The sequence below is a fragment of the Mustela putorius genome, unplaced genomic scaffold (genome assembly GCF_011764305.1).
Source record: "Mustela putorius furo isolate JIRA1106 unplaced genomic scaffold, ASM1176430v1.1 tig00003845_pilon_pilon_pilon, whole genome shotgun sequence".
Taxonomy (NCBI): Eukaryota; Metazoa; Chordata; class Mammalia; order Carnivora; family Mustelidae; genus Mustela; species Mustela putorius.
Window position 1 is genome coordinate 96,007,582 of NW_025421998.1, and position 24,787 is coordinate 96,032,368.

Genomic DNA, 24,787 nt, shown 5'->3' on the forward strand with positions numbered 1-24,787 from the left:
TGTCCTGTGAAAAGCAGCTTTATTCATTTAAAATACTAAGAATCCTGAGAAGAGAGGAGATAACCCCAAATAACAAGAAATTATTTTTTTAAAGGATTTTATTTATTCATTTGTCAGAGAGATAAAGTACAGGCAGGCAGAGTGGCAGGCAGAGTCAGAGGGAGAAGCAGGCTCCCTGCGGAGCAAGGAACCCGATGCTGGACTCCATCCCAGGACCCGAGCCAAAGGCAGACGCTCAACCGACTGAGCAACCCAGGCATCCCAAGAAATTATTTTTTAAGTTAAAAATAATATATATAGTAAATATTCCATGGCTGGATTATTAGTTTCAGAGATAGAAACACTCTTTCTAAATTTTTGTAATCTGGTCATTGCTTTGTATGATATTAGACACACAGTAGGGACTGAAATAGAGACTTGTTAAAAAAGGGTGGATAAAGTGAATTAAACCCTTCTTCCAGTTCTTAGTGACTCTCAGAAACTTCTTTCATGAGGTCATATTCTTTCTATAATCATTTTCCTGTCTTTCTTTTTTTTTTTTTAATATTTTATTTATTTTACAGAGAGATCACATGGGGCTCAATCCCAGGACCCAAGCCAAAGGCAGAGGCTTTAACCCACTGAGCCACCCAAGTGCCCCATTTTCCTGTCTTTCATTATTTTTTTTAAAGGTTTTATTTATTTATTCCACAGAGAGAGAGAGAAAGAGATCACAAGCAGGCAGAGAGGCAGGCAGAGGCAGAGAGAGAAGCAGGCTCCCCGCTGAGCAAGGAGCCCGATGCGGGGCTCGATCCCAGGACCCTGATCATGACCTGAGCTGAAGGCAGTGGCTCAACCCACTGAGCCACCCAGGCGCCCCTTTCATTATTTTTTTTAATTGAAATGTATTTGACAAGTAGCATTGTATAAACTTAAGGTATACAATGTTAACTGTTTACATTTAATGTTGTGATATAATTGCAATTGTAGTGATAATTAGCCCTTTTATTGCATTACATAAATATCCTTTTTTAATGGTTGAAACAGTTAAGTTCTAGTGTCTATTAACAAGTTTGTTAGATATGATACAATATTGTCGATAGTCACTATACTGTGCTTTAACTCTCTCAGGAATATGTACTACTCATTGCAAGTTTATATCCTTAAAAACATTTGTCCTGTCTCCCAACCCCAAACCCCTGGTTAACAAGTTTGGATTTTTTAGATTCCACACATAAATGATGTCATATTTGTCTTTCTCTACCTGACCCCTCTCACTTAGCATAATATGCTCAAGATCCATCTGTGTTGTCACAAATGGTAGGATGCTCTCCTTTTTCATGGCTGAGAGTTTCCAATGTGTATATATACCACATCTTCTTTATCCTTTTATCTTTTGGGTTCTTAGGTTATTTCCATATCTTGGCTATGATGAATAATGCTACAGTAAACATGGGAGTACATATATCTTTTCAAAATCTTGTTTTATTTCATTGGCTATATACCCATCAGTTGAATTGCTGAGTCATACGATAGTTTAATTTTTAATTTTTTGAGGAGCCTCCATATTGTTTTCCATAGTCGTTGAACCAATTTGCATTCCCTTTTCTCCACATCCTTGTAAGCGCTTACTATGTCTTGTCTTCTTCTTCTTTTTTTTTTTTTTTTTTTTTTTTTAGGATTTTATTTATTTATTTGACGGGAAGAGATCACATGCACATGCATACAAGCAGGAGCACAAGTAGTGGGGAGGGACAGAGGGAGAGAGAGTGAAGCAGACTTCCTGCTGAGCAGGAAGTCCAGTGCAGGGGCTCAGTCCCAGGACCCTGAGCTCATGACCTGAGCTGAAGGCAGAGGCTTAACCAACTGAGCCACACAGGTGCCCCCATCCTGTCTTCTTTTTTCAAGATTTTATTTATTTGACAGATAGAGAGAGATCACAAGTAAGCAAAAAGGCAGATGGGGAGGGCGGTTGGAAAGCAGGCCTCCCGCCAAGCAGGGAGCCCGATGCGGGGCCCGACCCCAGGACCCCGAGACCACGACCCAAGGAAAGGCAGAGGCCCAACCCACTGAGCCACCCAGGCACCCCCGCCCCCCCGCCTTGCCCCGTCTTGTCTTCTTGATAGCCATTCTAGCAGGTATGAGGTGATATCTCATTGTGGTTTAGATTTGCATTTCCCTGGCAATTAGTTATTTTGAGTGTGTTTTCATGTATCTGTTGACCTTTTAGACCAACAGATGTCTTGTTGGGAAAGGCATCAGTTTAGTTCTTCCCATTTTTAAATTGGATCTTTCATTGTCATTATTCAGTTGTATGAGTTCTTTACATATTTTGTGTATTAACCTATTGTCTGATACATTGTTTGCAAAAATGTTCATTTTTTGCCTTTTCATTTTATTAATTGTTTATTTTGCTGTGCAGAGCACTTAAGTTTGATGTAGTCCCATTTGTTGGCTATTTGTTTATTTACTTCCACTTGTGCTTTGGTGTCCTATCCAGAAACTCATTGTCAAATGGCAAAAAGGGAAAGGAAAATACAGATCCTGTTTGGAATGAGTATGTCACAGGTATGAAAGCAGAGCATAAGGAATATAGTCAAGACAATTATAATACTGATGGAATGAGATAGATGGTAGCCACATTTTCCATTGACATAGTATAATGTATAAACTTGTCAAACAATTAAGTTGTACATGGGAAACCATGAAACATTGTGTGTCAACTATACTCAAATTTAAAAAATTATAATTGGGGTGTCTGGGTGGCTCAGTCAATTAAGTGTCTGCCTTCAGCTCAGGTCAGGATGCCAGGGTCCTGGGATCGAACCCTGCATCTGACTCCCTGATCGGCAGGAAGTTTGCTTCTCCCTCTCCACCTCCCCCTGCTTGTGCTCTCTCTGTCAAATAAATAAATAAAATCTTTAAAAAAATTTAAATTATGATTATTGCAAAGATCAATGTTGAGCTTCTTCCCCATATTTTCTTCTAAGAGTTTTATAGTATCAGGTCTTAACATCTAAGTCTTTGATCCACTACAAGTTAATTTTTCTGACTGGAATAACATAGGGGTCCAATTTTCTTTGACATATGATATCCCTTTTTCCTAATACCACTTATTGTAGAGCTCATCCTTTCTCTTGTCTCCCTTGTCAAACTCTAGTTGACCATATGTATTGGGGTTTAATTCTGGGCTCTTTATTCTGTTCTTGGTCTGTGTGTCTATTTTATGCCAGTACCATACTGTCTTTATTATTATAGATTTTTAGTAAAGTTTGAAAGGAGAGCTTTGTCATTTTCCTCAGGATTGCTTTGGCATTTCTGGGTCTTTTGTGGTTCCATAGGAATTTTATGATTGTTTTTTCTATGTATATGAAGAAAGCTACTGGTATTTTGATGGGAATTGCTTTGAAACTACAGATGGTCTTGGGTAGCATGGACTATTTAACAATAATTTTTCTCCCAATCTGTGAATACAATATGTCTTTCTACGTTTTTGTATCTTCTTCAGTTTCTTTCAACAAAGTCTTCATAGTTTTCATAGTACAGAACTTTCACTTCCTTGGTTAAATTCATTCTGAAGTATTTTAGTCTTTTTGATGCAATTATGAATGGGATAGTTTAATTTTTGAGATGTTTCTTCATTAGTGTATAGAAATGCAACTGATTTCTGCATGTTAATTTTTTACTTTGCAACTTTACTGAAATCATTGGTTAGTTTCAACAGTTTTTGTTGAGTTTCTTGAATTTTCTGTATTCAAACCATATTATCTACAACAATAGCAACAATTTTGCTTCTTCCTTTCTGATTGGATGCCTTTTCTTTGTCTCACATAATTGCTCTAGTTAAAGGACTTCCAGTACTACATTTAGTGATTGGTGGAAGTAAGCATCCTTATCTTTTCCTGATTTTAGAGGAAAAACTTTCAATCTCTATTAAGTATAATGTTACCTGAGGGTTTGTGGTAGATGGGCCTTACTATGCTGAGGTGTTTCATCTATGCTCAATTTGTCAAGTGTTTTATCATGAAAGACTGTTGGTTTTGTCAAATGCTTTTTCTACATCTATCAAGCTGATTATGTGGTTTTCATCTTTCATTTTATTAATGTGTAAATTACATTTATTGATTTGCATGTGTGAACTATCCTTGCATTCCAGGGACAGATTCCACTTGGTCATGGGGTATAATCCTTTCAATATGTTCATGAATTTGATTTGCTAATATTTTCTTGAGAATTTTTGTACCCATATTTATCAAAGATACTGGTCTATAGTTTTCTTATATTCTCATCTGGTATTGGTATTAGATTTATGCTAACCTCATAGAATGAGTTTGGAAGTGCTCCTGCATTTTCAAGTTTTGGGAATAGTTTGAGAAAGGTTAGTGTTAATTCTTTTTTAATGGTTTGCTAGAATTTGCCAGTGAAATTATCTGGTCCTGGGGATTTCTGCTTTGAAAGGTTTTTGGTTACTGATTCAATGTCCCTATTTATTACTGGACTGTTCAGGTTTTCTATTTCTTCCTGATTCAGTCTTTGTAGGTTGTGTTTCTACAATGTTACCTGCTTTTTTTCCCCTAGAAATTTATCCATTTTTTAGGTTACCTAATATGTTGGCATATAATTACTTGTGGTAGTCTGTTATGATCATATGTGTTTCTATAGTTTCAGTTGTAACATACCCTCTTTCATTTCTGATTTTGAAACTTACTAGTCTAGCTTAAAGTTTTATCAGTTAATCTTCTCAAAGAACCAGCTCTTCTGTTTATCTTTTCTGTTTTTCCAGTTTCTATTTCATTTATTTCTACTCTGATCTTTCTTTCTTTTGCTAACTTTGGGTTTAATTTGTCCTTTTTCTAGTTGCAGAAGGTATAAAGTTAAGCTGTTTATTTGAGATCCTTCTAGTCTTTAGATATATGTACTTATCACTTTTGCTGTATCCCATAAGTTTTGATATGTCATATTTCCATTTTTATTTGTTTTAAGATAGTTTTTTTTAATTTCCCTTTGATTTCTTTGGCCAACTGGTTATTTAGAAATGTTTTACTTTCCACATATTTGTGAGTTTTCCACTTTTTCTCTTGTTGCTGATTTCTAGTTTTATACCATTGTATTCAGAAAGTTGCTATGATTTCAAACTTAAATTTGTTAAGATTTGTTTTGTGTTCTGTGTTGTATCATTTGATCTACCTGTGGAATGTTACAGGTGCACTTGAAGAATGTGTATCCTGCTGTTGTTTGACGAACTGTTCTATTAAACTTCTATTTGGTCCATTTGTTCTTTTTTTAAAAAATATTTTATTTATTTATTTGAGAGAGAGAGACAGTGAGAGAGAGCATGAGCGAGGAGAAGATCAGAGGGAGAAGCAGACTCCCCGAGGAGCTGGGAGCCTAATGCAGGACTCTATCCCAGGACTCTGGGATCATGACCCAAGCCAAAGGCAGCCACCCAACCAAATGAGCCACCCAGGCACCCCTGGTCCATTTGTTCTTAAGTGTGGTTCAGTTTCAATGCTTCCTTGTTGCCTTTTTTTTTTTTTTTTTTTTTTTTTTTTTTTTTTTAGTCTGAATGAATTATCCACTGCTAGTGGTAGAGTACTGAAGTCCCCTACTATTATTGTACTGTGGTCTGTCTCTCCCTTTAGATCTGTTGGTATTTAATATATTTCAGTGTACTGATATTAGGTGTGTATATACATATGAATGTTTTATCTTCTTGCTATAGTGATACTTTTATCATTATATAATGACCTTCTTTGTCTCTTGTTTCCATCTTTGGCTTGAAGTCTATTTTGTCTGACATAGGTATGGCTATCCCACTTTCTACTTTGTTTTGGTTTTCCACTTGCATGAAATATCTGTTCCCATCTCTTCACGTTGAGTCTATGTGTGTCTTCAGAGTTCTAATGAAAATCTTTTTCTACATTCTTATAACTCATTAAGATGAGCAGCACCAAGAATCTAAGAAAAAATATTTATCTTCCATAAAAGAAAGCAATCTGAGGACTACTTCTTTAAGTTATTTTTAAATGGATGGTTTTAAAAGACTATGGGTAGGGCACCGGGGTAGCTCAGTGGGTTGAGCCTCTGCCTTCAACTCAGGTCATGATCTCAGGGTCCTGGGATCGAGCCCTGCATTGGGCTCTCTGCTCAGCAGGAAGCCTGCTTCCCCCACTCTCTCTGCCTGTCTCTCTGCCTACTTGTAATCTCTCTGTGTCAAATAAATAAATAAAATCTTTTTTTTTTAAGCCCATGGGTAGCAGGAAGTGATTTTTTAGTCTGAAAACTGATACAACAAGATACAAAGCTCCCTTTATTGAGGCTTTAGCCCAAATATCACCCCTAAGAGAGGACAGCTCTGATCATCCTTGAGCAAATAGTTCTCCATCTACCTACACTGCTCTATTTTATCCTACAGCTATTATTCAAGTGTGTATCTTCCCTACTAAAATGTAAGTTCCCAAAGGAACAACACTTCACCTCTTTTGCTTATCATGGTATCATCAGGACCTAGAATGGTACCTAAATATTTCTTCAGTGAATGAATGAATTGATGGATGGATGGATGGGTGGATATACTGCTTTGTGCTGTATCTTTAAACTGTATTTAACCATTGAGAGAGAATTATTAGGACATCTGGGCCTGATACAATTATTTTGAGGACAGAGGTAACACTTACGTGATTTACTTTATCAAGTGGTATTCTATAATGTTCACTCTCTATAAATGAACATCTTCATCCTCTTTTTATTGTGTTAATGATTATTGCTGACCTCTGATATCCCAGAGGGGATTTTGAGAAGAGACCTTTCTTCCCTAAACCCTCCTGATTATGTGGAGATTGGGTTGGGTTCATGTGTATATTGCTACAATTCTTGAATATTTGTAACAGGAACTACCAGATTCAGAATGAAATATGTATAGAGCAAGAAAGGGGAGATGTAGAAAGTTTAGTTGAGATAAAGTATTATTTAGCTGAGTAGTAGGAGATAAAGCTGAAAATGAAGACTGGGCTGAAAGGTAAAAGGTCTTGTGAAGAGGATGGTGGGTAAGAAATTTATATTTATTAAGTAAAAAAAGAAATCTACACCCTTACTTCTCCCCTCACCCCTAACCAGAAATAAATGAAAAAAAGTAAGATTTATTACATGCAGGGGAGAGAGGTTGACAGAAGCAAAACTGCTATCTTTTTTTTTTTTTGAGGAAAATAACCATAATTATAAATTATTATGGTGGTCTATTGGTGCTGATTAATAATCATGGTGTTAAGTTTCAAACAGTATCTACTCATATATGGTTCTTTCAGTACTGAAGAATTCCTGATACTTAACAAAAAGATATGCTAAGCAGATAATGAAGATATGAAGCAAATGTACCAAAAATGTTCCTATTTTCTTTGACATAAATTAGTTACTTTGAAGTCTTTGTATGGAACTGCAATATCTGTGCTATATCTGGGACCACTTCTATTGAACCCTTAATCTCTTATTAACTTTTCCTGCTTTTCCACTTGTTGAATGATAACACTGTAGGGGCTATACACTTTATATAAAGATTATTGAGGCTTTTTTCTCCCTAAAATAAGTCTGTTGAAGATACCCTTTTTCCTTTTGGGAATTGTATTTAAACTTGTTAAAACTCATATATCTCAGTCTTATTTTAGTGGTATTGCATGATTTTTGTGTTTATGTCAAGGTCTTTATGAAGATCTTTTCCATTTGAGCTAGATTGTAACTCCAATATCTCATGAACACTTTGCTATTTCTATGGAATACCTGTTCATCTCTGTTCTTCGTTTTTTGGCTCTTAACCTCCCAACAATTGTTTTTTCCTGGGCCATTCATATTTTTTACAACTTAGGAAGACATGGCAATGCCTAAGATATTCCTATACATGTTTTGGGACTCCTTTTGCACATATACTTCCCCTTTCAAATTTCCTTCCTGAAAACTCCAGCTTTTTTATTAGCTCTTACCTGCAACCCCTTTTGCTTATACCCTGTGAGATTTCAGTTCCATGTTTGTCCTCCATTTTCTTGATTTATTTTTTTGGAAGATACTTCTTGGAAGAAAGTCTGTGTGTATGTGAGGCTTACTTGTACTTCCCTTTAAACAAGCATCACAACCTTGTACTAACCATCAAAGACCCACTCATTCAAAGCTTAAAAACTCACTTCTGATTCCTTAAACAATTTTATCTTGCTGAAAAAATATTGTGAAAATTTTTTTGGAAAAATTATTCTTTAGCACATAACAAATGCTTTCAAAGCTGATTAATAGGTAAAGCAGGAAGAAAATAATAAATTGCACTAGTTTGAAGAAGGTTTGGCAAGGACATATACATGCAATTTACACAAGCATCAAATAATTCCAGTGAACAATTACAGCTTTATTACCCTGTCTGTATGAGTAGGTAGGTTAGAACAGAGGCAATATAATCCTGAGTCCAAAATATAAGATTAATCAGAAATATGGATTCCTATACCAGAGAAATAAATGTTGAGCAGGTTGATTTGTGGCTGTTAATTAACTACATGCTGTGTATGATTTTCATTGATTTAAGAGAGCAATTCATTGTTATGAGCATAATCAAATATTGGTTAACCACGTGCCAAGCAATGCCATATAGAAATCAATTATTATTACATTAAAGAAGCTATTGGAAAATTATCCACCATGGAATTAAAAAAAAAATGACAAATGGTGCATTTATTTCAAGTTTTTATTTCAACCTCTTTGCAAAGGTTTATTCCTAGTTATCTTATATTTTTTGGTGCAATTGTAAATGGAATTGATTCCTTAATTTCTTTGTTCTGTCTCATTGTTAGTGTAAGGAGATGCAACTGATTTCTGTGCATTGATTTTTTTTTTTTTTTTTTTTTTTTTTTTTTTTTTTTATTTTTTTAATCCTTCCACGTTGCTGAATTCTTATATGTGTTCTAGCAACTTTGGGGTGCAGTCTTTTGGGTTTTCTGCATAGAGTTTCATGTCATCAGCAAAGAGTGAGAGTTTGACTTCTTTGCCAACTTGAATGCCTTTTATTTCTTTTTGTTGTCTGATTGCTGAAGCTAGGACTTCTAGTGCTATGTTGAACAATAATTGTGAGTGTGGGAATCCTTTTTCTGTTCCTGACCTTAAGAGAAAAGCTCTCAGTTTTTTCCCATTGAGAATGATATTCATTGTGGGCTTTCCATAGAGGGCTTTTATGATATTGATGTGTGTTCCCTCTATCCCTACACTGTGGAGAGTTTTAATCAAGAAAGGATGCTGTATTTTGTCAGATGCTTTTTCTTCACCAGTTGAGAGGATCATGATTCTTGTCCTTTGTTTTATTAAAATGAGGTATCACAGTGATTTGTTTGCAAATGCTGAACTACTCTTGCAGCCCAGGAATAAATCCCAATTGGTAGTGGTGAATAATCCTTTTTTTTTTTTTTTGAAGCTTTTATTTATTTGAGAGAGAGTGAGCATGAGAATGGGGAGCAGCAGAGGGAGAAGGAGAAGCAGACACCCTGCTAAGCAGGGAGCCTGACACAGGGCTCAATCACAGGACCCTGCGATCATAATCGGAGCCTAAGGCAGCTGTTTAATTGACGGAGTCACCTAGGTGCCCCTTAAATAATCCTCTTAATGTATTGTTGGATCCTACTGACTGGTAGTATCTTGGTGAGAATTTTGGCATCCATGTCCATTGGGGATATTGGTCTTTAATTCTCCTTTTTGTTGGGGTCTTTGCCTGGTTTTGGGATCAATGTGATGCTGGCCTCATAGAACAAATTTAGTTTTCCTTCCATTTCTAATTTTTGAAACAGCTTTAGAAGAATAGGTATTAGTTCTTTAAATATTTGGTAGAATTCCCCTGGGAATCCATCTGGCTCTGGACTCTTTGGGGAGATTTTTGATTACTGCTTCAATTTCCTCACTGGTTATGAGTCAGTTTAGGTTTTCTATTTCTTTCTGTTTTGATTTTGGAAGTTTATTTTTCCGGGAATGCATCCATTTCTTCCAGATTGCCTAATTTGTTGACATATAGTTGCTCATAATATGTTCTTAAAATTGTTTGTATTTCATTGGTGTTGGTTGTGATCTCTCCTCTTTCACTCATGATTTTATTAATTTGGGTCCTTTCTCTTTTGATAAGTCTGGTGAGGGGTTTATTGATCTTATTTATTCTTTCAAAGAACCAGCTTCTAGTTTCATTGATATGTTCTATTCATTTGATTTCTATTTCATAGACTTCTGCTCTAATCTTTATTATTTCTCTTCCCCCGCTTGAATTAGGCTTTATTGGCTGTTCTTTCTCCAGCTTCTTTAGATGTAAGGTTAACTTGTACATTAGAGACTTTCCTAATTTTTTTAGAAAGGCATGTATTGCTATGTCCTTCCCTCTTAGGACCATCTTTACTGGTTTTGAAAATTTATGGTTTCCTTTTCGTTTCCATGAATTTTTAAACTGTCCTTTAATTTCCTGGTTGACACATTCATTCTTTAGTGGGATGTTCTTTAACTTCCAAGTATTTGAGTTCCTTCCAAATTTCCTCTTGTGATTGAGTTCAAATTGTAAAGCACTGTAGTCTGAAAATAAGCAGGGAATAAAACCAGTCCTTTGGTGTCAGTTGAGACCTGATTTGTGACCCAATATGTGATCTACTCTGGAGACTGTTCCATGTGCACTTGTGAAGAATGTGTATTCTGTTGCTTTAGGATGGAATGTTCTAAATACATCTGTGAAGTCCATCTGGTCCAGTGTGTTATTAAAAGTCCTAGTTTCCTTGTTGATCTTCTGCTTGGATGATTTGTCCATTGCTGTGAGTGAGGTGTTGAAGTCCCCTATTATTTTTGTATTATTATCAATTTGTTTCTCTGATTTGGTTATTAATTGGTGGATGTGATTGGCTACTCCCAAGTTAGGAGCATTTTTTTTATTGTGTTACGTTAGTCACCATAAAATGCATCATTAGTTTTTGATGCAGTGTTCCAAAATTCATTGTTTATGTACAACACCCAGTGCAGTATCCTTCCTCATCTCTTATTATAGTCTTTGGTTTAGAATCTCATTTTTCTGATATGAGGATTGCTACTGCAGCTTTCTTTTGAAGTCTTTTGGCATGATAAATGGTTCTTTATCCCCTCACTTTCAATATGGAGATATCTTTAGGTCTAAAATGAGTCTCTTGTAGACAGCATATGGATGGGTCTTGCTTTTTTTTTTTTTTATCCAACCTGATATCCTATATTTTGATTGGAGCATTTAGTCCATTTACATTCAGAGTAAGTATTTATAGATATTAATTTAATGTCATTGTATTACCTGTCTGTACAGGTCCCTGTTTCTGTAGATTATCTCTGTGTCTTTCTGATCTGTGTTACTTTTAGGCTGTCTCTTTGCTTATAGGATCCTTTCTAATATTTCTTGCAGGTGTGGTTTAGCGATCACAGGTTCTTTTCATTTCTGTTTGTCCTGGAAGCTCTTTATCTCTCCTTCCATTCTGAGTGACAGCCTTGCTGGATAAAGTATTTTTGGCTACATGTTTTTCTCATTTAGTAAATTGAATATATCATGCCAGTGCTTTCTGACCTACTAGGTCTCTGTAGATAGATCTGTTGGCAGTCTAATGTTTCTACCAATGTAGGTTAAGGAGGTCATGCCCCAAGTTGCTTTTAGGATTTTCTCTTTATCTCTGAAATTTGTAAGCTTTTCTATTATATGTCAGTGTGTTGGTCTGTTTTTTATTGGTTTTTGAGAGGTGTTCTCTCTACCTCTTGGACTTGAATGCCTGTTTCCTTGCCCAGATTAGGGAAGCTCTCAGCTATGATTTGCTCAAATAAACATTCTGTCCATCTCTTCTTCCTTTGGGACCCCAATAATTCTAATATTATTTCACTTTATGGTATTGCTGATTTCTTAAAGCCTGCCTCCTAGTCCATTAGTTCTTTTTCTCTTTTCCTCAGCTTCCTTCCTTTCCATTATCTTGTCTTCTCTGTTACTCTCTCATGCCTCATTTACTCCAGCTGTTAGAACATCCAACTTAGACTGCATCTCAGTTAAAGCATTTTTAATTTCAGCCTAATTAGATTTACTTTCCACACTAAGAGATTCTCTCATGTCTTTTAGTCTTTTTTTCATACCCAGCTAGTAACTTTATAATCATTATCCTCAATTCCAGCTCTGACACTTTACTTATACCCACATTGATTAGATCTGTGACAGAGAATATTAACTCTTGTTCTTTCCTTTGCTGTGAATTCCTCCTTCTAGTCATTTTTCCCAGAGAAGAATGGATGAATGAGAGAATAAAATAAAAAAATATCAACCATGACCCACAAATACACACTAGACAAATACAAAGAATTCAGAAACCAAAAAAGAAAAGAAAAGAAAAAGGAAAGAAGAGAGAATATAACCTCTGGGTGAACAAATAGGGGGCTTCACTGGGTTCTGGGTATATTTTGGTCTTTTGTTAGAAGACACTAACTCCCAAAAGTATTAAGAAAGAAAAATTTATATATATGCAAAAATAAAATTGATTATAGTGAAAGGAAGCAAAAAATGAAGAATATATAAAATGTAAATATAAAAATGAAAGTTAAAAAGGATTTAAAAACAAGTGTTGATTAAAAAAACTAGTTGAAAGGGGAAAAAAGAAAAATTATAAACTGAAAGATTTAAGAATCAGGAGGGAAAAAACTCAAATTCTATATACTATTTTCTTCTTAGCACTGGAGTTCTGCAGTTCTGTGTTCTTGGTAAACTTGATATTCCCCTGATGTTATAGCTGGTCTTCTTGGGGAGGGGCCCACTGTGCTGATTCTCAGGTGTCTGCCTGGGCAGAGTTGTACCTCCCTTTGCCAGGGGCCTGGGCTCAGTGTAAGCTGCTTTGAATTCTTCTATGTGGCTATTGCTCCCTGAAGGCTTTCTGCACCACTCAGAGAATGAAAATAAAAATGGATGAACCCTGATCTCCAACTCTAGAGCTGAAGGTAAACTCTCAGGGAAAAACAGTCTTCACTTTTGTGTGTGCCAAACTCTATAAACTGCTGTGCTGTGCACCTGTGCCATTCCCCCCAGGGGAGGGAGGAGGGTCATGCTAGGCCTGTAGCTTGCAGGGCCCCTGCACAGAAAGAGGTTTTCTGATCATGCTGGGGTTTGTGGTTTATGGAAAACCAGACTGAGAGCCCACTCCTGGGCTTACCAATCATAGACAGTTTCCCTGCTCTAATGCTGGGGAACTATGCTGGTTCAGCCAACCCTATTTTTTCTATGACCCCAGGGACTCTGAGACCACAGCGTCCCACCTAGAATTCTGCCCCACTTTGCCACCTGAGCACCTTCAGGTAGGGACATCTCTCACTGGAGCTGACTTCTGAAAGTTCCAGTTTTGTGCTCCAGGGCTATATCACTTTCAGGTAGCTGGTTTACAGAGGCGCCCTTCCCCTGCCCCCACTGTATCTTCAAATATAACCTCTCAGTTTCACTTCTTTGCAATTCCTGCCTTGCAAAAAGTGGCCATTTTTCTATTTGTAGAATTCCAGAATTTGTAGAAAATTCTTTTCTTACATCTCGGTTGAATTCATAGGTATTTAGAATTATTCAATAGTTATCTCACTAAATTCAAGGAAACAGATGAGATGAGGTCCTCTACTCTTCTGCCATCTTACCTCCCTCTGAAAACCAAAAATATTTTAGATGTTTCCAGTTTTACTCTCATTTTATAAAGTCACAATACCAAGATTCCTTAAGTTGCTTGAGCCTTGCATTTCTCTGAGATCCTTTAAAAGGAGCGTGGAATCATAATTTACCTTAAATTTTAACTAAAACCTTGGGGACATAAGTGGCAGCATGTGAACAAATTATGTGTGTGTGTGTGTGTGTGTGTGTGTTTTCAGCAAATCAGGTAATCAGGTTGATGATGAATAGCTTGAATTCAAGAGTAAAAAGGAATCACCTCCATGCTAAATCTTCCCCAACTTTATGGCATAAGCACCAGATACAGTTGTATAGCTGCAGCACAGTTTGGCACAATTCTGAATCGGTACTGAGTTCTCAGGCTTCTACACAGGAATATGTGATATGAAAGGCTGGAAAAGATTCTTCATGTCTATCTAACTTATGTAATGTAAAAAATAGTATTATCTCTCTGCACAGACACAAAATACACTTTGACAAAAATAAGCAGTGTTCAGTAGGAGTGCAAGTGTACTGACATATACAGGAGACCCAGGAAAAGAAGCGATAAAATAGGGAGACAAAATATTTTAAGTAATAGTAGCAAAAATCTTCCCAAATTCATGAAAGAGCATTAATATACACTTTCAAAGATATTAACAAACATCAAATAGGACAAATTCAAAGAAATGGGACTTAAAAGGCAAGTAAATACATAAAATTTTAAAATGTGTGTTAATAGACATATTTTAAGATATAATTTGTACAATAATATAGCACAAGGGAAAAGAGGGAACTGTGCTTTATATGAGCAGTTTTTGTAAATGATTAAAATAGTGATATTAATACAGACCAGATTATTATGGATTCAGATGCTAATTTTTTAAAAATGTGTATTTATTTATTTTAGGAAGGTGGGGTAGAGAGAGAATCTCAAGAAGAATCCCTGTTAACTGGGGAGCCTGACGTAGGGTCTCTAATCTCATAACCCTGATATCACTACCTGAGCCAAAACCAACAGTCAGATGCTGAACCAACTAGCCACACAGGTGCCCTAAACTCAGATGTTAATTATAATTGCCAGGGCAAAAACTGTGAAAATAACTCCTCTAAAACAAAACAAAGGAATTAAAATAGTCCACTAAAACATATTTCCTCACCAAAAAGGAGCCAGTAATGGAGGAACAGATGTATACTCTCTCTCTCTCTCTCTCTCTCTCACACACACACACACACACTAGCAGTTATAGTCTAAATGTTGATGTTGGGGTTAAAGCCTAGGTAGACCATGAATTCTGTACTCTTACACCATCATTACAGAATTGTGGAATTAAGACTAAATTTTTATCAACATCTGAGAATACGATGTACATTTTCAATGTTACTTAGCAGTACAAAAATATATATAAACTGATAGCAATCACCAAAGACAGCTAAAAAAGAAGGGAGAACAGAAGGCATAGGGGTATAAACATGCATTTCTAAATGTACATTGCAGAACAGTCTCTATATAAAGCAGACACTCTATCAACAATAGAGGGAAGGCATGAGAGGTAAGCTTATAACAGGAGTCTTGTAAGTCTCTTTAAAGGTGTTGGATTTATTCTCTTGAGATAGGTGGTCAGTGGGCACCGCCGATTCACCTGACGTGCACTAGGCTAACGTTCAGTCTGGAACACTGCATTTGGGAAGAGGCCTGGTGGGACATACGAACTGAAGTGTTATCAACATGTAAAATACAGTGAAATCCTTGGGACTGATGAAGTCCTATAGAAAGTGGACAGAAACTAGATAAAAAGAACAAACCTTGAAAAATGCTAGTGTTCGTAGGTCAGGGAAATGAGGAGGAGCAGAACAGCATAAGAGTGGAGGGAAAGGAACGCTTCAAAGAGAGAGCACTGTTGACTGAGTTAAATGGTGCTGACATGTCAAGGCAGATAAGCACAGAGAACTGGCCATTGGGTTTAGCAAAGTCAAGATAATTAGTGTCTTGGAGAAAAAGAGTTTCACATGCTGACTGGATGCGTTCAAGGGAATAGGAGCAAAGACATTTGAGACAAATTGCTGGAGAGGAGTTCTTGAGTAGGCAGGAGGGATAGAACTCAAACTATAAGTGGCGGGCTGTCCTTCATGAGGGTCGAAACCAGTAACTTCACAGTAACAGCAGAGGAGTTGGCAGGGAATGCAGATCCAGGACCCTGGTCAGTGTTTTAATTAAGACTGTGAATTATCCTCTGATAGCTTCCATGTTCAGTTACTCCCAATCAGTAGCTGGGACTAGGGTGGAAACTAGTAGTAGGGTGGAAACACTCCTGGGAGGTTTAAAGAGAGAAAATAGGGGGGAAATATTCTCTTGGGGAGGCAACTAGGGAAACAGGATGCATTCTGGTGGCTTCGAGGACCAAACTGATGTGAACAGTCAAAAATTTAAAGGGATCTGTGTCATTATGACTATTTCCCTCTAGATGTGTGGATGCTAGCAAGACCACTTCATCTTAATTTACATCTAAATGTTTAGAGGGGGCACAGTGGCCTTTCTAATGTAGAATGTGTATTTGGGGGAGAAATGTTTTAGAAATGGGACAGATACTTGGGCAGTAGTTTGAAGTCAAAGCAGATAGGAAAGCACTGAGGGAATGGGATTCAATCTCCATGAATTTCCCCAATAATAATTAATTAATATTTGCAATAGAAATTCCTGATAATTATTTTGCGTTAACACTTTTCAGCAGGCAGAGATTGTTCATTCCCTAAAGAAAATATAATCCTTTGAGGCTGCCTTAACAAACACCATGGGGATTACATTCATCATGAAGCTTTCCAAAAGTAGAATTTGGAGGCAGGAAATTTCAAGAGCAAGTACCCAATACATTCCTATCCTGGGGATTGTATTAGGTGACATAATAAAATATGACTTATCCGTTAAATGTTTATACCAAGATCCTCTTTAATACAGACCACCATCATAGGAAAGACAGAATGGTGGGAAGGCACTTTGTAATTCCCATAAGTATGTCTCTGTGTTGGTTCTGGGTGATCAGAGTATAAATCCCTCAGGTCTAGAAGCCTCTTGAGCACCCCTGGGTCCTGTCTTAGTGGTCAGGGCACAAAGAGTATCTGGAACTCCTCATTCCCCAAAACTGCTTCAGGGAACAGATGACTCAGCTCCAGACATTTCCTGTCTCTGTATGTTTTCCTGTACATCAAAGCCCAGTTTGAGCAATGCAGGAAATAGTACTTCTGTTTGTCTAAGTCATTATTTATATATTGGTTAATAGTTTACAGGAGAGCAGGACAGATTGCTGGCAGAAGTTATCAGGTTTAGGAAGGAGAAAAGGCCACTTTTGTGAAGGCCCACTTTCCCCCACTACATTGGAAGACTCAGAGCAGTATCTATTAACCATGATGATAGGTATCTGACTCTTCTGAATCCCACTCTGGTCATTCATGGGAAGAGTCTGGTGGCACTAGCTGTCCCTGGTTCAAGCCGAAAGAGGCATAAGCGCCATCTGATCCTCTTATCTCATATTACAAATAATGGTGAACTCAGAGGTGTTATGTCCTTTGTCCTTGATCTACATTTCATTTCTTCCCCAGTGAGAACCAGGTGTTCCTACTGTTTCCGAGAAATCTTCTACAGCCATGGAAGTAAGGAACATTAGGATCCTTTACTTTGCTGCCCAGAAGGGAGATATTAATAAGTTGCAGGAAGAAATTCTATAGCTACTAGATAGATTCTATAATTCCTTCTTGTAGCACTGAAACGGTATAGGTGCCAGAATAGCCCCCTGCTTTTATTTGATGGTCCTCAACCTAGGGAAACCTTTGTCAGATCCTAGAGTGGGATAATGTGACCACCATTGGCACATACCAGATTTGGGGGGAAAGTTCTAGCTGGTGAAAATATGGTAAAATATTCTTACACAGAAACAATTTCTTTGGGATGCCTGGGTGGCTCAGTGGGTTGGACATCTGATCATGATCTCAGAGTCCTGGATCGAGTCCCGCATCAGGCTCTCTGCTCAGTGGGGAGCCTGCTTCTCCCTCTCTACATGCCCGCTTCTCTGCCTACTTGTGATCTCTCTCTGTCAAATAAATAAATAAAGTCTTTAAAAATAAATACATCAATAAAAATTTTAAAAAACAATTTCTCTGATTTACCTCTGTTTGTACCTAGCAACATATTCAGTAAATACCTTTCCTTTTTACGTTTTTCACATTTATTTTAAGCCCCTTTTTAAAAAATAGTAAATGAAAATATTTATACATATTTTAAATTTTACAAGGAACAAAAGTAAAATCAAGGAAAATCCTGGCAGAGCTTATAATGTTGGGATGAGGCATAAATCTAAAACCTTCCTCTTAACTGCAATAATGTGGTACTTTTGTCCGTATTGTCAACATTCTTATACTTGAGATTCAAGTTACTACTTATTAGCCTAAAGGGCTTTTGTATTGATATTAACCCAAAATTTACTCTGTAAAAGGAGAGCATTGATGATCTGTTAACAGGAAATTACTGGAAAGACATTCTAGGTAGCACCTACTGAGTTTATAAGCCATTAGAGTCCACCAAGGTGGTATGATGTGTTAGAATCTATAGGGTTTCACTTCTGCAACAAGTCAGGAAAAGCAGTGATCAGTTCTCTGTAGACAGGAGGGAGGTGAGAGAAGTTCTAGGAAAATAAAATATTAAGGACAAAGCCCTCCAGCGATCATTTTATAATATCATATTTATTAATGCTGTTTATTTTTTTACTAAATATTTTAAATATACATTAAAATTATGTAGACCTTTAAACACATTAACTAAATCTCCTATAAGGTAGATTTTTATGTAATACACAATGTGACAAATGTATTCTTTTAATCTATGAAGACAACATGCTTGAAACATCCAATAAATTTTGGAGTGATTGAATCTTTTGAGAGCTGGACTTAGAAGCTAATAGCAGAAAATTGGGAGCATTGGAAAAAGACAATGAAGAAGGATAACCATTTGAAGGTCTTAGTCTGCTCTGAAAGTCAAAGAATCAAGCAATGTTGTCAGGATACTATTAGTAAGAGGGGAAAAGCTATAATTTTGATTTATGTATAAATTTAGAAATTTGTATGGAAGAAATTCTACATTAAACTAAGTAGCTAAGGCCCCAAGCAGTCTCAACTAAGAACACAAGGGCAGACCAGAACTAGCAATTAAAGCAGAAGCCACCATGGAGGCTTTTAATGGTTAGGCTGACATTAATAACATTTAAAGGTTTAATGACATTAATTGTAACATTATTACCTAAACTTTGGTTGTCAAGATATGCACTGAAATTGAATTAAAGCCTTATAATCATTTTAACTAGTTAGCTGACTCAATATTGCTTGAGGGACTCATAAGCTATCATTAAATAGGAAAGCCACTGGCCTCTTCTCCCTGGCATACAACACAGAGATTTGTCAGTATAAGAAGTTAATTGTAAATCAGTGCCTACAATATGCTATATTTGCCATTTGATCTTTTTATTTAGGGCTCATATCTAAAATCAATGTATTTGTTTTACCCCAATGCCATGCTTATAAAAAAAAAAAAAGTTTCAGGTTTTGAAGAATGACCCTCTTTTCCTTCCTGTCTCCTGAAAATGAACATTTTTTATAAGCTATACACCCTCCTAAATGTGCCTTCCTAATTGTTCATCTGTTTTCATGTAATAAACTTGAAACTTTAATTCATTTACACAGGTTTGCCACATCATTCTCAACAGGACTGAATACACAGAATAATTTTTCTCATTTATGATGAATTATAGGAGCCAAAATTAGATGGTATCCTATACATTTATCCAAACAGAAATTTTATAAAGTTCTTCAGGTATGAGACACATAATTGAGGCTAGTAGGTTGACTATATGTAAAACCAACTTTTTTTTCCTTTTTTCTGTCCACTTAAAACCAACTTTTGAAATTAAAAAACTGTGTTTTTACTTAACTATGGATACATATCTATGCTACTATAATTTTTTAAAAAAAGTCATTAAACATATGTATTTGTTTTTTCATAATTATTCATCTCCTTCAAATTAAAACCAGAAAATCAGGCCTATTTTTCTGCCTGATGTCCAGTCAGATTTGGGATATTGATATATTATAATTTTAAAAGTCCTTATTTATACCATTTTATTTGTATAAGAAAGACAAATCATGTTAATTGATGTTCATAGATTCTGAAATCAGAGAAACCTGTTATGGAACTGAGTATCGATCACACAGTTTTGCATGGATTTTGTACCTGGTGCTGTGGGTGCCCCATCCGTAATACCTTGTCTTCCTCCTTCAACATTCATGGGTCTGACTTCCAAGTGCCAGCATGTGGATTGCTTTACCTGATCACTTTCCCTGACCTCCAGAGCCACTTTTCTAGCCCACTGGGCTGAGAAAGACAGCCCTAATGCTTGGTGCCTCTACCCCAAGGCTTTCAATTAACAACTGATTCTTCTTAGTGTATCAGTTCATCTTCATGGAAATTCGCCCTCCTTGCCCTACAGGTAGCTTCACACCAAGATGCATATTCTATGCTGCCTCCAAGATTTTTCCAATAGGCTCAAGCTTTTGTTATTCTAGTTTTGGCCTACATGATCATCTACCCTTCAGGGACTGGATTTTCTTGACTCTCCCCATTTCCCACACCTCTACCTGTGTTTCCTGGGATTACCTTCTAAAAACCATCCTAGATGAATAATTGCCTCTGGATTGGTCTCTGGACAAACCCAAATTAAGATAGATATTTAAATAGAATCAATGTTTTCATTTATTCAATTCAAAATGGGAGAAGATATTCACGAACAACAGGAAATTTTGAACATAGAAATTTGACACGATGATTTTTATGTTTATAAACATAAAAGCTATTTGTAGAATTCTGGGTATTCTAGCACCAAAAAATTTGATTGTCAGAGTATATTGCATTGTAATTTAAAAAATTCTCATTTATACCATATCCTTCATATAATAACTGAACAGTGTTAAACTGATGTTCATAGATTTTGAAAGCAGTATTGATCACAAATTTTGGGGAATGTGCTTAGGACTCTCTTTTTTTATTTCTAGAAACTGATTTTATAAAGAGAAATAGTCCAGGTTATTTTTGTCAAGTAAACTTTCCAAAAACTTAATTTTTCTAGAAGTAGGTAAATCATACATTTAAAAAACTTATTATAGAAGTGCCCACAATAAGTACTGTGTGGTTACATGGATTGTACCATCAAGCAAAAAGATAATCCTTTGTTTCAATCTTCTTTCATAAGATTCCTACACCCTGGGATGTTAGGAAAAAAGTTATTATAATCTTATGAATATTCATATGTAAATATATGTAGAGAAAAAACAAGCTTAAATAAATTAAAAAGATTGAAATTATGCAATGCATCTTTTCTGATCATAATAGAATAAAACTAGAAACCAATAATAGTAGAAAAAACAAAATCATAATTATGTGGAGATGAGAGAATATGTTTTTTAACAACCAATTGTTCAAAGAAAAAAAATACAATAGAAATTAGAATATACCTTGAAACTATTCAAAACAAAAACAGAATAAGTCAAAATTTATTGGATCCATAGAATGCCATGCTACAAAGGAAATTTATAGCGATAAACATGTGTGTTAAAAAACAAGAAAGTAGTCTAATATAACCTAATATTATATCTTTTTTAAAATATTTTATCTGTTTATTTGACAGACAGAGATCACAAGTAGGCAGAGAGGCAAACAGAAAGAGGGAGAAGCAGGCTCCCCACTGAGCAAGACTCAATCCCAGGACCCTGAGATCATGACCCAAGCCGAAGGCAGAAGCTTAACCCACTGAGCCACCCAGGTGCCCCCCTAATATTATATCTTGAGGAAACTAGAGAAAGGAGAACAAGCTAAAGACAAAACTAGAAGAAAGAATAAAAGTTTAAAATTGAGATATATGAAGCAGATAATAGGAAAAAGAGAAAATCAAAGAAATCAGAATTCAGTTCTTTGAAATTATCAATAAAATTTTTAGGTAGATTAATGAAAAATGAAATTATTAAAATCAGAAATGATTGTGGATAGATTACTACTGATTTTATATAAATGAAAAGTAATATAAGAGTACCATGAGTCAGTTAGGTGCCTACTCTTGATTTTGGCTCAGGTCTTGATCTCGGGTTGTGAGATTGAGTCCTGCATTGGGCTCCTTGCTCAGTGGGGAATCTGCCTGAGACTCTCTCCCTTTCCCTCTCTCCCACCACCCCCACTCGTGCATGCTCACTCTCTCTCAAACTTTTAAAAAAGAGAGTACCGTGAAAACTGCATAACCTGATGAAATGGGCAAATTCCTAAAAACACAACATATAAAGGCTCCACATGAAGAAATAGAAATTCTGAACAGATCCATAATTAGTAGAGTTTAAGTCAGTAATTTAAAACTTCCCAGCAGGATGCCTGGCTGGCTTAGCTGGTTAAGCAGCTGCCTTCGGCTCAGGTCATGATCCCAGCACCCCGGGTTCGAGTCCCACATCGGGCTCCTTGCTCAGCAGGGAGCCTGCTTCTCCCTCTGCCTCTGCCTGCCATTCTATCTGCCTGTGCTCGCTCTCTCCCCCTCTCTCACTCTGATAAATAAATAAAATCTTTAAAATAAAATAAAATAAATAAAAATAAAAACAAAAACTTCCCAGCAATGGAAGTCTGGACCAGTTGATTTCACTGGTGAATTCTACCACTATTCAAACAAACAAACAAAAACAACAACAATGGATCTCACTGTTTCTATGAGTTGGAAGTCCCTGATACAGACCATCTGGATTCTCTGCACAGGTCTCATGGATGTCCCAGAAGGGGGTGGCCTTACCTTGCAATTTTCATTTGAAACCCAACACTTTTGATTGAAAATGGACCAAAAAGGAGAAGAGGGTTCATCTATGGTTTTTCTCATGGTTCCTTTCTTATTCCTAGATCCTGGAGTCATTTTCTCCTTTTTCATCATTAAAGGATATTGAATTTTGTCAAAGCTTTTCCTCCATTAATTAGATGAACATGTGGGGTTTTTTTTCCCTTCATTGTACAAATATGATGTAGTATAGTACACTGATTGATTTTTGTATGTGGAACTAAGGCTGCCTTCTAGGAATATTCTCTTCCCCCCGACTATACTGTATTATGTTATTAGTATGCTCCTGGATCCAGATTCTGATTACTGGGAATTTTTACCTATTTCTATAGAGATGCAGTTTTCTTGTTTTGAGTCTTTGACCTTTTTAACAGGATAATACTGGCCTCATAGAATAAGTGAGGAAGTGTTCCCTCCTCTTCAGTACTTCAGAAAAGTTTATGGAAGATCTTTTTTTTTTTTTCACACCTGAGGGGGATTCCAGCTCAGTGAAGACATTCAAGTGCTCCTCTTTTGTATCATCTCCCTATTATTGATCTTTAACCTGCTGGCAAATGGCATGATCTTGGGACCCATTTGGCTAGACCTCAGACTGCATACCCCCATGTATTTCTTCCTTTCTCATTTGGCTATGATCAACATATGCTGTGCTTCCAGCAATTTGCCCAGTATGCTGGAAAACCCAGTGATGCACAAAAATACTCTTCTTTGTCTTATGCACTATGCAGATAATTTTGTTTGTGACTTTTGCTAGAGCAGAGTGCCTGATTTTGGGTGTAATGGTCTACGACTGGCTTGTGGCAATCTGCCTTCCACTCTAATACACTGTCATTGTGAACTGGAGAATGTGCATGTCCTGTTTGTCACTAGCTGGGCATGTGGGCTTTCCCTGGCCATAGTGTATCTAATTCTCTTTCTAAAGTTGACCTTCTCTGGGCCCTAGGAGGTGACCACTTCTGTGAAATCCTATCTGTCCTCAAACTGGCCTGTGGTGATATTTGGATCAGTGAAGGTTTTGTCTTTACTGGTGGTGTGTTTATCTTAGTTGAGCCCCTTTCCCTGATGTTGGTCTCCTACATACACATCATCTGGACCATCCTAAAGATCCAGACAAAGGAGAGGCACAGAAAAGCCTTTTCTACCTACTCCTCCCATTTCTGTGTGGTTGGATTCTACTTTGGCTTAGCCATAATGGCTTATTTAGTTCCAGACAATAGCCAATGTGAGGAGGAGCAGAATATCCTTACCCTGTTTTACACCCTCCTCAACCCATTGCGGAACCCCCTCATTTACAGTCTGAAGAATGTTCAGAGGGCACTCTAAAGGAGGTTAGAATTTTACCTCAGGGAACCTTTCTCCTTAAGTGACGTGATTGGTAGTGCAATAAAACTCAAGAAAACTCCCCCAAAAGAGGTGTGATTTGATGATGAGAATTATCAGGGTTACGTTACCAGGTAGCAGAATAGAAATCCCTGGGCCCTTGTTCTCCATGGAGATAATAATATATAGATCAAATTGCCCTTGTGAAAAACCAATTAAGAGGCTGCAGCACCAGGCAAGCACAAAGCCAAGAAGAGACACAGTAGAGTAATCAGACAAATCTATGGCATTTTTCTGGACCTAGTCACTCCCCATCCCTGGCCCAGTGTAGCATGATCAGAAGATTCCTCTGGAGGGAAGACAATGAGTGGACCATGGGTATCACATTCTGGCTTTCAGTGGATGGCTTGAAGGATTGTTTTCCATCTGGTGTGTTTTAGAGCCCTGATGGGAATGGCAGCTTGGGGGCCATGTTGGGGTTACTGAGAAACAAGGCAAACACTCCAACTTCCTGCCAAAAGGGATATTGTAGCATCTCAGACAAACACCAGGGGGAGCAAAAGTTTACAGGCCTCACTGTAGAAGCAGGCAAACACCTCTTTTACTGAAAAAAATACATGCTGGAGTGCAGTGGAGCTATATACCCACTAAAGATAGGCCCCCAGAATCTCTAGCAGGGTGGATTGCCCAAGATCTTACCCTTCATGAAGGCAGTAAAGACTAGGAGAGGTAGCTGTTTGTCCAAAACTCCAAATTTCAACTAAAATTCACAAGATATGCAAAGAAACTGGGAAACCACAGGCCCAAGAAGCAAAATTAATCTCCTGAAACCACCACTAAAGAAATGCAAATTTGGGAATTTCCTGACAAAGAATCCAATAGAATCATTTTAAAGATAGATGCAAAATGATATAAAAGAGAACAC

At 36.9% G+C, this 24,787-nt stretch overlaps 1 pseudogene; it reads left to right on the top strand.

Moving 5' to 3' along the window:
- The first annotated feature begins 18,855 nt into the window (after nucleotides 1-18,855).
- LOC101689585 lies at nucleotides 18,856-23,865 on the top strand (annotated as a pseudogene).
- The last annotated feature ends 922 nt before the right edge of the window (nucleotides 23,866-24,787 follow it).